Genomic DNA, 16,837 nt, shown 5'->3' with positions numbered 1-16,837 from the left:
TAATTAGAAAAATAATCCAAGTTTCTACTGTACACCAATCAGATTGGCAAAAATAATTGTTAAAAAAGATAAATGGAAAATATTGACAGGGCAGAGGATAACAGGAATATTAAAAGAATTTTGTTGGTGTTCCTAATTGGTATACCCATTCTGGAAAGCAATATGAGATTATGCCCAAAAAGTCACTAAGTTCTACATACCCAGTAATAACACTGCTAGGTCTATACCCCCCAAAAATAAAAGAAATGTATTTGCATGTACAGAAAAAAAAATACTCCAAAAGATATAGCCAATGTGTTGAAGGCCTTCATATAATTATCATTAAATCAATTATATTTACTGTAAACTTATAATCCACAAACATGAACATCTCAGGATGTAAAAACACAAACAAACAAAAAATAAGAAAAGTTGATAGCAAGATCTGAGGCTCCTTAGATCCAGACATGGAAAGTAATTAAAATTTAAACTAATCCAACAGCATCAATTTTTTAAAAATTATTATTTTATTTTTAAATTGTTTTCAATTATATGTATAAACTGTTTTTGACCATTGTTTTCTATTCATGATTTAGATTTAGATTCTCTCTGTACCTCCTTCCCTCTTCACGAAAGTGGTTAAATTATCTGATATAATTTATGTCAGCATTTTCAGGCAAAGCATATTTCCATATTGCTCATGCCTTGACAGAAGACATATATCAGACATTAAATTAATAAACTCATGAAGAAAATAAAGTGGAAGATGACATGCTCTGATCTGTAGTCAGGCTTCATCTAACACATCCTTTTTTGGCTGTGAATAGCTTTTTAAATTTTTTGTAGATATCTTGTGGGTATCTTTGTGGATATCTTAGAAATTTATTTTGTTGAAAATAGTGTAAACCTTTAGAGTTGACCATTGTATAATATTTCTATTACTCTATACAATGTTCTTCTTGTTCTGTTCATTTCACTTTATGTCATCTAATACAATAATTTCCAAATTTTTCTAAACTCATTCTGTTCATCATTTCTTATGGCAAAAATATTCCATTACAACCACATACCGTAACTTGATGGACACCTCTTCAGTTTCCAATTTTTGCCACTACAAAAAGAGATGTTAAAAATATTTTTGTACAGCCATATAATTCCCCCTTATCTCTGATCTTTTGGGGATCCAGATCCAGTAGTGGTATTTCTAGGTCAAAGGATATGTATAATTTTATGGTCCTTTAGGAGTAGCTACATATTGCTCTCCAGAATGATTGGATTAGTTCCCAGAATCACCAATAGGGTATTAGTGTCTCAATTTCCTACAACCCCTCCAATATTTATTATGTTCCTTTTTGGTTATATTAGCCAATCTGATATGTCTGAGGTGGTACCAGAGGGTTGCTTTAATTTGAATTTTTCTAATCATTAGTGATTTGTAGCATTTTTAATATGACTATAGACATTTTTATTTTCTTTCTCAGAACTGCCTGTTCATATCCTTTGACCAATCATCAATTGGAGAATGCTTTGTATTCTTATAAATTTGACTCAATTCTCTACATATTTGAGAAATGAGGCTTTTGTCAGAGACACTATAATCCCCCCACACCATTTTTTTGTTTCCTTTCTAATCTTGGTTGAATTGGTTTTGTTTATGTAAAAACTTTTAAATTTAATAAAATCAAAAATTGCCCATTTCATTTTCTATAATATTCTGTATGTCTTGTTTGGTCATAAATTCTTCTCTTACCCATAAATTGGACAGATAAACTTTTCCATCTTTCCCCAATTTGTTTATTATATCTACTCCACTCCTTTTTTCTCGATCAAGTATCCATTTTTAGTTCATCTTGGTGTATGGTGTGATATGTTGGTCTATGCCTAGTTTCTGCCATACTGTTTTCTAATTTTTCTAGCACTTTTTATCAAATAGTGAGTTCTTCCCTCCAAAATCTTTAGGTTAATTGACTACTATCTTACTATGGCCATTAACTGAGTGTTGATTATTTAACTTATTCAATAGAACTCGTATTGTTCTATTACCAGATTATTTTATAATTACTTCTTTATAGCATATTTTTGAAATCTGATATGGCTAGGACCCCTTTCATCAATTTTTTTCATTAATTCCCTTAATGTTTTTTGACTTTTTGTTCTACTAGATGAATTTTGTTATTGTTTTTTCTAGCTCTATAAAATAATCTTTGAGTAGTTTGGTATTGCACTGAATAGATAAATTAATTTAGGTGGAATTGTCATTTTTATTATATTGGCTTGGCCAATCACTGAGCAATTCATGTTTTTCAAACTGTTTGGGTCTGACTTTATTTGTGTGAGAACAACCTCATTGAATATAAATGACTAAACAGATACAATGACATTAGATTTTATGAATCAAATATTGATCAACTCTTATGACTTTTATCCAACATCAAATAGTTATGAGGATTTTTAATTCTGGTACTCCTAAAGTCCCATGCCTTCCCATGTTTTCCCTCCATTATTTTCTTTAAAATTCTTACTCTTTTTATTCTTCCTCCAGATGAAGCTTGTAATTATTTTTCATATGTACAGAAAGTAACAATTTGGTCTGTATGATTATAAGTCTGAACAGTAATTTAAGTAGCATTATTTTTATTATAGTGGCATTGCCCACTCATGGATAATTAGTATCTAAAAGTTTGTCTTTAGCTATCAGGAATAAAGGTGAATTTATTTAATTCCTGAGTTGATCTTGATAGTGGGGATCCCAAAATTTTATACATTCTATAGCTATTTTGAAGGAATTTTAATTTTCTTTAGCTCCTTGATGAATTCTGTTGGTAGTGTATGGAAAGGTCAGTGATTATGTGGGCTTATTTTAAGTCCCACTATTTTACTGAAGTTATTGCTTCAATTAAAACTTAATTGAATTTTTAAGCATTTCTAAGAAAACCACTATTTCATATAAAAAAACAAAACTTTATTTCTTCACCTATGCTTATTACCTTATTTTCCTTTTTCTGTGAATCCTACTGGCATAGCTAGTATTCCCAGAATTATATTATAGTAGAGGTTGGTAATAACCCTTGCTTTGCTTCTGAGATTATTGTGAAAGTCCCTAAGCACATCTCCATTACATGTAATATTAGCTTGTGGCTTTAGATAGATACTAATATTTACCCTATTAAGGAACAATCCATTTTTCACATTCTTTTTAATGTTTTTTATATAATGAGGTTTGTATTTTGCCAAGGGCTTTTTTCTGAAGCTAATTGTTTTTGTCATTAATATGGTGTATTGTAATTATGGTTTCTCTAATATATTTAATCAACCTTGAATTCTTGGTATAAATCCAACCTGAGGGAGGTAGAGCCAAGATGGTGGAGTATAAGGATCATCTCAGCTGAACTTTCCCAAGATTCTCCTCCAAACCACTTTAAAATAATACCTCAAATCAGATTCTGGAGTGGTAGAATCAACAAAAGGCTGAAGTGGGACATTTTTCTCCTGTGTAAGACAACTTGGGAAGATGGCAGCAGAGGTCTATGAGATTGTCATGGTGTCCACTTCAGAGCACAACATATACTGAGGCAACACAGGAAGCAAGCCTTGCAGTAGTAGCAGTAGCAGATACCAGAGCTCTTAGCCCATTGTTGGTAAGGGGACTGCAGAACTGATCAGAGATTTCAGAGAACCTTTTTTGCTGCCTCTTGGTTCAAGACACTGTTGAATCTGCTTGCACAAAGTTCAGGATAACGGGTCTAAGGCAAAGAGAATTAATCACAGTTCTAGCATGGAGAAGAGTGCTTATACTAGCTTGAAGTGGAGAAGGAGCCCATACTCAGTTCCAGCATAAAAGAGTACTGACACTTGCTGCCACAGGAGAGCAGAACCTGAGACACTGATCCAGGACCAAAAGGAGTTACAGCACTTGTGGCCAGATGGCAACAGGGGCTCTAGTCAAAGTTCTAGGGCAGAAAAGGGTGCTCATGGTCACTTACAAAGGGAGAGGAGCTCTGGTCTCATTTTCAAGGCAGAGAGGATCAATAATACTTGTGGCTACAAGAAAACATGGCACCTGGTCACAGTTCCAGGGCCAAGAGGAGCACTTGCATTATTGCCGATTGGGGAACAAAATCTTCCTAATAGAAGGGCGAAGGAAAGGAAGAATGGCAAAAATTATCCCAAATAAAAGAGTCATGGAAGGAAGAGTTTTACAGTAGAGGGGCACATGGTGGCAAGTAATGCACAAATGAATTCACTCATGAGAATAGGCTCAAAAAGGGAATAAGATAAGCACTCACTTGTGGATATACATTTATATTACTCCATGGGGAATTAAGCTGGGTGAGGGCATAAGCCAACAACTCACACCATATACCAAGATACGGTCAAAGTAGATAAATAGACATACATGGTGAAAAAATTAGGGGATCATGATAATATCTATGAATGAGGGAAGAGTTTATATCCAAAGAAGAGGTAGAGTTGATTATAGGAAGTAAAATAGATAATGTCAATTATATGTCATTAAGAAGCTTTTCTACAAATAAAACTAAGACAGCCAAAATTAGAAAGAAAACAGGAAATTGGGAGATGGGATCTATTTTCAAGGCCTCATTTCTCAAATATATAGAAAATTGGATCATTAATTTAAAAAAACCCACAAAACAACAAAAAAGATATATTCCTCACTAGATATATTCCTCACTAGTTAAACGGTCAAATGATGTGAATAGTTTTTTTTTTTAATCAGTTATCATAAAAATGTTCTAAATTATTACTGATAAGAAGAATATAAATTTAAAAAACTCTGAGATACCACCTCATGCTTATCATTTTGACTAACATGACAGAAAAAAAAAGAAACTTACAAGTTTTTGAGGGGATGCTGAAAAATCAAGACACTAATGCACTGTTAGTATAGTCCTGAACTAATCTAACAGTTAAGGAGAACAATTTTGAATTATACCCAAAGGGCTATAAAACTATGATTACCCTTTGACTCAGCACTACCATGACTAGCCCTGTATCCTAAGGAGATCAAAGAAAATTTTAAAAAATCTATTTGTAATGTGAAGATAGAATTAACTCTCCCTTTGTTTATTTTTAGCTAATCAAATCAAGAACTTAAAGTATCCCTACTTACTAGTCTAACTAGTCTTACTAGAGTAAGCTCACACCTCAAAAGGACACTGCCCACCCCCTTGGGCAGTGGTAGGCAAATTGAAAGACTGCCATTGGTTTTTGTGAAGAAGGGCGAGGGACAGAAAGCGACAGGAAGTGATGAAGAAAAAGAAACATAAAAGAAGAGACCAACAGGGTCTAGCATTCCTTCCTTAGTGGCATTTGGAGAGACTGGTACTGGAGATGCTTCCTGGTGTTTTGAGTGAGTGGCTGAGATTCCTGCTTTGGCTTTGGAGAAGACTGCATTGGTGCAACTCTGGTTGAAGACACCACCAGGACTTCTGGCTGAGGATTACTGGGAAATCCATGTGGAGACAGGGAGTTGGGGGAAGCCCCTGCTGGGCCAGGCTGAGCCTGACTTCACTGGGAGATGGGCTGGTTGGCTTGTTAGAATCTGTCTCTTTATCTACATTTTTCCACTTTCACTCTTTCCACCTTTTTCTAAATAAAGCTGCTAAAAGTCATTTTGACTTAAGCTCTAATATTTTAAAATCAGTGACCACAATATTACTTTATAACTCTCTTATTTAGCATAAAACCTAAATTTAAACTCTTACAGTAAATATATTTATTTGAAGATGCTGCTTTTGTGGTAGCAAAGAACTGGAAATGGAAGGAATGCCCATTAAATAAAGAATGAGTAAAGAAGATAAGATATATGATCTTGTTATAACAGATGATGATCAAGGGTGGTTTCAGAAAAAAAAAAACATGAGAAGATTATATGAAATCACATAAAGTGCACTGAGTAGAAACAGGAGACTATAATCAATTATGAAAACCTTGGCTATTCTGATAAATACAATAATGAAAGATAATTCCAAAGTTCTTAGGTTGAAAAACAGCTTTATCTTCCAGAGAATAAAAACTAATGAATTCTGAATGTAGCCTCATTTTAAAGTGTTTTCTTTATTTTTCTTGTTTTATTTTTTGTATGTGCTTTCTTTTAAAACATGCAAATATGTTTTGAATGACTTTACATGTTGTATGGATTTGAAATTCCTTCTCTTTTTAAAGAAGGTGGAAGGATGGAATAATAGAGACAATTTGGAAATAAAAAACATAATAAAAATGAATTTTTACATATAGTTGAGAAATATTTAATGCAATAATCAAAATATATGTTAAAAACCCAATATAATGAATACCCAGATTGATCATCTGGATATGGTAATAAAGCAGGGAACTCTTAGAAATGTATATGACAAAATTGTTTACAAATGCTCAGGAAATGACATGAAGATTTAAGAACAAGAAAAAATGAAAGGTTAACTATCAAAGCCCAGGGGCAGAGTTCAGGTCCAAGTGGAATGGAGATGAGAAAGAAGAGTATGGCATCATTTGAAATTGGAGAGGAAGTGATCTGGCACCCTGGTTCTAGGCAATATAAGGTGAAAACTCAGTAACTTGTGTCTACTTGAACAATAATGTCCAATATTTGAGTTTCATTTAAAGCAGTGGTTTCCAAACTTTTTTGGCCTACTGCCCCCTTTCCAGAAAAAAAAAAAACATTGCTTAGCTTCCTGGAGATTATTTTTAAAAATTTTAATAGCAATTAATAGGAAAGATAAATGCACCTGTGGCCATCACTGCCTCCCTGGGTCGCTGCAGCACCCACCAGGGGGCAGTGGCGCCCACTTTGGGAATCACTGATTTAGAGGGTAATGATTATGTACATGATGGACTTTCAGAGCCTATAATCAAATAATTCAAAAAGTAATAAAAAAAAGAATCAATAATATTATCAAAGAAAAGGTGAAAGGGAGTTCATGTAGTAAGAATAAAGGAAAATTGAAGCATAATCCATATATATAATCCATAAGTATTGTTGGGGGGAATACTCAGGAAGTTCCACAGCACATCTAATGGAGCTGATGGGATGATTTTATGGAAGCAAAAGAGTTGAATAATATGCAATTGCATGGATGAAAAAAAAATATCCACACTAAGGTCACATAGCTACTTAAATATTGAAAAGTAGTATTAATTAAAGACAGATATCAACTGCTTACCAATTATAAATCTGATTGTCATGATACATAATTCATTTTTCCATGTGATTGTAAAATTTTTCAGATTCAATTTATTATATGAATTTGATTACAAAATTAAAACTTAAGCCTATGTATGTGTGTGTGTGTGTGTGTGTGTGTGTGTATAATGATTTTATGAGCAACAGATACAAAGTCAATTTTGTTATTTTATGGTGATTTCTCATGCATTTTGATAATTTATTCCATAGGCACCTAAGTGCCTGCTGATACAGGAAAATAAATTGAAAGAAGGGTCTCTATGCCACCTTACACCAATCAAGGGAAAATGTTTGTAAAGCATTTCAGATCTCTAAGTTGGAAGGCACTAGTATAAATAGATACAAAGTATGGTTCTAGTATTTCTCAAGCACAGTCTGTGATTTGAGCTGACCCTGGACCAGGTGTTAATTTGCCAGCACCATTTCACGAATAACAATTTTAATTCTAATATTTAGGGCATTTTCCTCAAAGGTGATGACAGGTACAAGTACTTCTCCTTTTACTGAAATAGAGCATTATTTTTAGATGCCTGAAGGGCTGGCTGCCCAGTCTCACAAAGCAACACATATAATCAACTTTGGGAACTTAATAACATTGTTCAAGTGAATAGTGGTATAGGAAGTAAGGTTAAAGAAAGCCAAATTCACATAACCACTCACTTCAACTTTGCAATCAGACAGGTAATTATTATTGCTCAGGATAGCATAGTCCAGCAATTATAAAATTTAAATATTAATTTTAGAAGTCTTAATTAAAACAACCTCAATAGTTCTTTTAAAAAGATTGCCAAAAATATCTTAGCAGACTGTTTATAGTTAATATGAAGGAGCAAAGTAGATTTTTCCATTTCATTCAAAATAGAAAGCTCTATTTACCCCAAATTGGAGAATCAGTTTATGAATATTTTACATACAGTTTGGTTCTACACAGTCAATAAATAACTAAAATAAAAATTTCAATAGGCGATCTTAAAGATTTTATTTATTTGGTTTATATTCTACATTCAGTATTACTAATTACTTCCAAATATCCATAGTATTTATTTTTGAAAGTTTCATAAAATAATATGTAAGCCAATATTTAAATTAATATATGCAAATGATTTGGTCTGCAACTTATTTAAATTTAATATTAACCCTTCATTCATATTAATCCATATGATTCTTTTCTCCAAAAGGTTATATCTATTACTGCCCTTTAGATAGTAAATACTTTTACATTAACTTTGTCATATTTCTATATCCATTAAAATGGGGAATATGATAGGAATTCAATGGCAAATACATACACATAACTAGGTTTTCCTATTTTCTAAGATACTCTCAATTTTTTATTAATAATTATGATAAAAATTTTACTCTTTGGAGGTATGTGGGATACGATTAAAATATTTTTTGAAATCTAGATATAGGGTAGGAAAAAAAGTTGATGTTTAAATAGAAGCTTTTATAGGTAGAGCCTTTAAACGATGAAAGGGGTTGATTCAGTGATGTCACCTTCCCAAGCCCAGAGTGTGTTTTGGAACCCAAAGCAATAACCAGTGCTACTAAATATAGCATTTGGCATTTTGATTGTATTTCAGGAAAATCTTATTATTATAATTATTATAATTTATACTTTCAGAATATATGAGTCACGTCTGTCTAATAAGCAATAAATGATAAAGACACCATTGAGGGGACTATGAGTATAAACCACAATACCTGATCCTCTGAATCAGAAGCTTAGGATAATTTGGTATCAGATGATCCATTACTTTTTTCATCTGGGAAAGGCTATGTCACACTGTGAAGTCTATAAGTATGTATGCATATGCCAATGAAATCTCTCAGGTGTCCATGAATGAAATGTCTTGGGTGACTGTCGTCAGTCACATAACTTGGGTATTCCTCTTGGTTTGACCTAGATTGCATTTGCTAGCAAATATTGTTTCTAAGACAAAAGAGTGGTAAAGACTAGGCAGTTGGGGTTAAATGATTTGCCTAGGGTCACACAGCTAGGAAGTGTCTGAGCCCAGATTTTAATCCAGAATCTTCCTAATTCTAGGTTTTTGCTTTATTAACTGTGTTACCTAGTTGCCCTCCTCTCCAAAAAATTCTTAATACCTCCCCTCCTAACCTATTTGTAAATGCAGTAAACAATTGTTTCCATCAGTGAAGACCATCTCATATAAGTGCTCAAATTTAAACTGTAATTTATATTCGTAGGTTAATAATTTAACACTTAGCAAAAGTTTTTTGTGGCTTTTATTCCTTTCCAGGTCCAACCCTAGACTGTAGAGAATTCTGGTACCTAAAGCTTAATGTTCAGTTGTTCATGGATAAGATTTGGAAAAAAAGGAAATGACTTCTGTATTGATGTAGTCACCCAGACTTGTTTTTAAGAATGCAAGAACCACAAGGAAACTAGAGTTTCTCCCAGTTCAACTGAATAAGTAGATACAGGCATAAAGGCAGTCAATGTCAATTTCATCTTTTCAATCAGATTCATCTTTCTAAACCTTTGTATCTCCTTCCTTTTCATGAAATCAGATTTGTGCATCTATCTACTTGATGTCCCTTTAACCCCCAAATGCTAAACATTTGATTTCCCCAAGAAGAAATGTTGTTGTCTGGCTACAAAAGTGTCTTTATGGGGGCAGCTGGTTAGCTCAGTGGAGTGAGAGTCAGGCCTAGAGACGGGAGGTCCTAGGTTCAAACCCGGCCTCAGCCACTTCCCAGCTGTGTGACCCTGGGCAAGTCACTTGACCCCCATTGCCGACCCTTACCAATCTTCCCCCTATGAGACAATACACCGAAGTACAAGGGTTTAAAAAAAAAGTGTCTTTATTTATTTATTTGTTTATTCATTCATTCATTTATTTATTTGTTTGTTTGTTTAGAATTTTTTCCCATGGTTACATGATTCATGTTCTTTCTCTCCCCTCTTCCCTCCCCACTCCCTAAACTGATGAGCAATTAAACTGGTTCATATATGTATCATTGTTAAAAGCCTATTACCATATTATTAATATTTGCAGTAGAGTGATCTTTTAACATCAAAACTCCAATCATATCCCCATAGAAACAAGTGATCTATCATGTGTTTTTCTTCTACATTTCTACTCCCACAGTTCTTTCTCATAAATTCCTCTAGATTGTCCTGGATCATTATATTGCTACTATTAGATAAGTCCAATACATTTGATTGTACCATAATGTATCAGTCACTGTGTACAAAGTTCTCCTGGTTCTGCTTCTTTCACTCTGCATCAATTCCTAAAGGTTGTTCCAGTTCACATAGGAATTCTCCAGTTCATTATTCCTTTCAGCACAATAGTATTTATCACCATCAGAGACCACAAGTTGTCCAACCATTTTCCAATCAATGGACACCCCCTTGTTTTCCAATTATTTTGCAACCACAAAGAACGCAGCTATAAATATTTTTGGACAAGTATTTTTTCCTTATAATCTCTTTGGTGTATAAACCCACCAGTGGTATGGTTGGATCAAATGGCAGACAGTCTTTTATAACCCTTTGAGCATAATTCCAGATTGCCCTCTGGAATGGTGGGATCAATTTACAACTCTACTAACAGTGTATTAGTGTCCAAATTTTGCCCCAAACCCTCCAACATTTATTGTTTTTCTTTACTTTCCATTGGTCAATCTGCTAGGTATGAGGTGGTACCTCAGAGTTGTTTTGATTTGAATTTCTCTAATTATGAGAGATTTTAGAACACTTTTTTCATGTTCTTATTGATATTTTTATTTCTTTATCTGAAAATATTCTATTCATGTCCCTTGCCCATTTATCAATTGGGGGATGGCTTGAATGCTTTATACAATTGAATTAGCTCCTTATGAATTTGAGAAATTAGATCATTGTCAGAGGTTTTTGTTATAAAGATTTTTTTCCCAATTTGTTATTTCCCTTCTGATTTTGGTTGCATTGGTTTTGCTTGTACAAAAATTTTTCAATTTAATGTAATCAAAATCATTCATTTTAAATCCTGTAATGTTCTCTGTATCTTGCTTGGTCTTAAATTATTTATTGTCCTATAGACCTGACAAGTATACTATTCTGTGTTAATCTAATTTACTTATAATTTCCCTTTTCATATTTAAGTCATTTACCCATTCTGAATTTATCTTGGTATAGCATGTGAGATGTTGATCTAAAGCAAATCTCTCCCATACTATTTTCCAATTTTCCCAGCAGTTTTAGTCAAACTGTGGGTTCTTGTCCCAAAATCTGGGATCTTTGGGCTTATCATACACTATCTTGCTGAGGTCATTTACCCCAAGTCTATTAGATTGATTCACCCTTCTGTGTCTTAGCCAGTGCCATATTGTTTTGACATATAGTACATTTTAATATCTGGTACTGCTAGGTCCCCATCCTTCACATTCTTTTTCATTATTTCCCTTGATATTCTTGATCTTTTGTTTTTCCAGATGAACTTTGTTATACTTTTTTTCTAATTCAATAAAAAAAAAAGTTTCTTGGTAATTTGATAGGTATGGCAATGAATAAGTAACAATATGGGTAGGATTGTCATTTTTATTATATTAGCTTATCCTGCCCATGAGTAATTAATGTTTTTCTAATTATTTAGATATAGTTTTATGTGAAAAGTGTTTTGTAGTTGTGTTCATATAATTCCTATGTTTGTCTTGGCAAATATATTTCTAAATATTTTATATTGTCTAGGGTGATTTTAAATGGAATTTCTCTTTCTAACTCTTGCTGCTGAGTTGTGTTTGAAATATATAGAAATGCTGATAATTTATGTGGGTTTATTTTGTATTCTTCAAATTTGCTTAAGTTGTTGATTATTTCCACTAGCTTTTTAGTTGATTTTCTAGGATTCTTTAAGTAGATCATCATATCATCTGCAAAGAGTGATAATTTAGTCTCCTCATTACCCACTTTAATCCCTTTAATTTCTTTTTCTTTACTAATTGCTACTGCTTATGTTTCTAGTACAGTGTTAAATAATAAAGGTGATGATGGACATCCTTGCATCACTCCTGATCTTATTGGGAAGGTTTCTAAGTTATCCCTATTGCAGATGATGCTTGCTGATGGTTTAAAATATATACTGATTTGTTGATATATGGACTCAGGGATATGAATTTTCCCCCTGAGTACTGTTTTGGCTACATCCGATTTTAATATGTTGTTTTCTCACTGTCATTTTCTTCAAAGAAATCAGTAATTGTTTCTTTGAATTGTTCTTTGACCCATCCATTTTGAAGAATTAAATAATTTAATTTCCAATTTATTTTAAATCTGCCTTTCCACAAACCCTTTTTGATCGTGATTTTTATTGCATTATAGTCTAAAAATTGCATTTATTATTTTTGCTTTCCTACATTTGCTTGCAATACTTTTATGACCTAGTACATGGTCAGTCTTTGTATATGTGCCATATGCTTCTGAAGAGAAGGTATATTCCTTTTTATCTGTGTTTATTTTTCTCTAGATATCTATTATCTCTGATTTGTCTAACATTTCATTCACTTCCCTTGTTTCTTTCTTATTTATTTTTTGGTTCAATTTGTCTAGTTCTGATAGGGGAAGGTTAAGGTCCCCCACTATTATGGTTTTATTATCTATTTCCTCCTTAAGCTCCTTTAATTTCTCCTTTAGAAATCAGAATGCTTAGAAATCAGGTATAAATATGTTGAGTACTGATATTTCTCCATTATTTATACTGCCTTTCATCAGGATGTAATTACCTTCCTTATCTCTTTTAATGATATATATTTTAGCTTTAGTTTAGAATGGGAAAGAGAGAAATTTATTTTCTTCAAAATTCCATTGTGATAACAGACAAACAGAACCATAAACCTTAAATTACAAACAGATCACAGACACATAAACATAACACATAGACACACAGACTGATCGAAGACATATTTCCTAGGCATTTCATACATACTCTAACAAATATAAGACATCCTATTAAAAGATCAATAAATCACATCTTACATGGCTAAAGGAATCTGGAGAAAAAAAGAAAATTTATTATTCAGAAAATTGGTTAACTAGCAAGGAACTGGCTAAGCTAGGATGAATTCTTGGATTAAATTTAGTCATTGGTATGGCCCCTGGTTGGCATCCTTTCCATCTTCCCTGAAATCTCTTATCAGGTAATCCATAACCATTTTGATGGAATTTGGAATTACAATTTTTCTTCCAGTGATAACCTTTCTCAAATCTGGGACACAAAGAGTTAGGGAAATTGAAACAGAGTTTTGTACAGCCTTTGAGACCTTAATTATTTCAGAATATGTTTTTCCTTTCAGGGCTGCTGTGATGGCTATACCCTGCATGATGGCTGGAGCAAAGTTCTCACAAGCTTTCACATAGTCATTAATAGTCCCAGATTCTTTACCATTTTGAAGCATGCTCTGACACACATTGTTGGTGTTGTTGTAGGGGAACTTTCTGATTATTATCCGAGTTGAATATTCATCATTTGTATATTTTTTTACTTCCTGATTTAACCTTTTTTTTTAATAAAATCCAAGGATCTTTTCTCTGATCCTTGTCTAATCTTGGCCAAACCTGTAGACAGTTTCTTAGTTACAGGGATTCTTTTCCATGCCTCTAAGGCACACTTTGTCCTTTGAATTAGAGCTTCTCTAGGTAAATTAATCTGATTGGCATGTAACTCCCGTTCATCTTTTCCAAGTAACATTTCTTTGGTAACTCTGATATCCTGCTTCTTATTAATGGCTGCCTCCTGTTTTGCAATTCATCAAATTCTGATTTCCAAAAAAGGTAGTCCCCTCCAGAAAGGGAATATCTTGTTGTGAGACTCCAATCAAAGGGGGTCATCCAAAGGTCCCCTAAAGTTGCCACCAAATTTAAAGCGTATGGAGAAGCAGGACCATATTAAGCACAAGCTGTCTTAATTTCTTTTAACACTTCGTAGGTAAGAGGCTCACATGTGGGAGCTACTTCTTTATCATCCAATTCATCTGCTCTAAAAATAACTGGAAAACAGAATGACATGTCTCCCTTCTGAGTGTTTTTTAGGGCTCCTTTAAAACCTATATTTGGGGGCTGTGGCTGTGGAGCTGGAGCTTCAAGCAGCAGAGGCTCCACTGCTTTTACCTCTCTTTCCTCTGTTGAAGAGAGGTTTTTAGGTGGAGGAGTGTCCGCTGCTAGTGGTTTTTTCATTTGGATTTTAAAGCTCCATATTGATTTACTATGAGCCACTTCCTCTTCCTCTGATTCTAACACTGAAACCTTAAAGCTTTCATTCTCTGCATTCTGACAAGTTAACAAAGTTGTTATTTTTAGCAGCAGATGAAATTTTTACTGGCACTTGTTCTGATCCATGCTCAGTATAATAATTTTTCAAATCATTGCCAACTTTTTGCCAAAATTCTAAGGGAATCCACGGCTACAATTTTGAATAAAATAAAGAAACTTAGTGAGCTGTTCTTTACTTATTTTTACTACCCATTTCTTAAGGGTGTGCTTAGTTATATCAATAAAAAGATTTCTTTCCTTTGATTCACTAACAGATTCCTGTTAATCTATTCTTTATTTCTAGTGTCTTCCCTTAAGGGGAGAGTTCTGAAAACTCTGGATTTCTTGCCTTTCTTTGGCCAGAAATTAACCGTCATAATTTGGAAGTTGTCTGAGGGGGAGGGAAAATCTTTACCTGTATCCAGCATTCCAAAGTCCCTGTGATCAGGAGCCAAATGTTGAGATCTATTTATCATCTCCAGATAATCTGATAAAGATGGCTTAGTTGATAAGAAGCAAAGACACTGAATATCTTTTAGCTCATGTTTCCAGCTCTATCTCCAGGAACATGGAGTTTATTTTATATATATATATATATTTTCAAGAATCATTTCACACAAAAGAAACCCCCCAAAACTTCACAGATGCACAGAAGTTACAAATTATGACATATCAAAACATAAAAATCTCATTTGACTTCAGAATACATCAAGGCCAAAGCTGAATTTTGGCTGGTCCATTATCAAAAGCTAAGTATGGGAATACTTTCTTATGGACAAATAGCCCCCACTATTTTTTTTGAGGTTTTGCCTAAATTTTGTCCATTATTGACCTTGATGTGTCTAGAAACAGATTCAGACTCCAGGCAGCCTTTTGCTTAATTTCTGTCTTTAGTGTTGGAGAGAAATTGTTAACCTCTTAACTGTTGGTTTGCTAGAAACTTAAAGCTCTTCAATAAGGAAAGGTATGGATCAGAAAAGGAGTCAAAAGAGGAGTCTCAGATTTTTATCTATTTGAGACTATTTCTCTTATTGACTTCCCACACTTATCTTTTTCAATGATATATATTTTAGCTTTAGTTTTAACAGGTATCATGATTAAGACTCCTACCTTCTTTGTCTCAGTTGTAGCCCAGTAAATTTTGCTCCACCCTTTTATCTTTAACCTGTGTATGTCTACCAGCCTCAAGTGTATTTCTTGTATACAAAGTATGGTAAAATTCTATTTTTTAATCCATTCTGTTAATCACTTCCTTTTTATGGGTGAGTTCATCCCATTCCTATTCATTGTTATGATTACTATCTGTGTATTCTCCTCCATTTTGACTTCCTTTTTAGATTCTGCCTTTTCTCGTATCCCTCTTACTGTCCCCTCCAACTTTTTGTTTTTAGTCAGTCTCCCTCCTTACGTCTCCCTAATGTTACTCCCCTTCCCACCCCTCCCTTCTTATTGTTTCCCTCTTACTACAGTGCCTTTTAAAAGACTCCCCAACCTCTCCCTCCCTTGTAGTGCTCCCCTCCCCATCTTTATTACCCTTCTCTTTATCTATAGGGCACGATACAATTCTCTACCCCAGTGGATCTGACTATTCTTCCTGCTCTGAGTCAATTCCAATGAGAATAATATTTAAATATTATCTGTTGCCAACCTCTTTATCTCTTCCATTGTATTAGTCTTCTCCCCCCACTCACCATTCACTTCTTTACAGAATATATTTGCGACATTTTATCTCTTTTCCCATTTCTCTTTATATTATCCTCTTTTTTTACCCCTACGTTTTTATGTTTGTTTTTTTTTCACATTTCATCCTATGCAGTTTGTCAGTATTCCCTCTAAGCATACTTTTTCTAGCTACTCTGATGATAATAACATTTTTTAAGAGTTATATATATCAGCTTTTCTTATAGGAATACAAATCATTTGAACTTATTGGGTCTCTTAAAAAGTTATTTGTTTTGTTTTGTTTTTTCCTCTGTCTTAATTACCTTTTGGTGATTCTTTTGAGTTCTATGTTTGGGCATCAAAATTTCTGTTTAAGTCAGATCTTTTCTTTGGGAATGCTTGGAAATCTTTTATTTTATTAAATTACCATAATTTCCCCCTGCAAGAATACTGTCAATATTGCTGGGTAGTTGATTCTTGGTTGTAGACCTAGTTTCCTTGCTTTATGGAATATTATATTCCATGCCTTCTAGTCCTTCATTGTGGATGCAGCTATGTCCTGCGTAGTACTGACTTTGGCTCCATGATATCTGAATTGTTTCTTTTTAGCAGCATGTAATATCTTTTCCTGGGTCTGGAAGTTCTTTAATTTGGCTACAATATTCCTAGGCATTGTCAATTGGTGATTTAATGCAGGATTTAATGTGGATTCTTTCAATCTCTATTTACTCTCTTGTTCAAGA

Source organism: Gracilinanus agilis, chromosome 6 (genome assembly GCF_016433145.1).
Source record: "Gracilinanus agilis isolate LMUSP501 chromosome 6, AgileGrace, whole genome shotgun sequence".
NCBI classification, from domain to species: Eukaryota; Metazoa; Chordata; class Mammalia; order Didelphimorphia; family Didelphidae; genus Gracilinanus; species Gracilinanus agilis.
Note: the sequence above shows the minus strand (reverse complement) of the source record.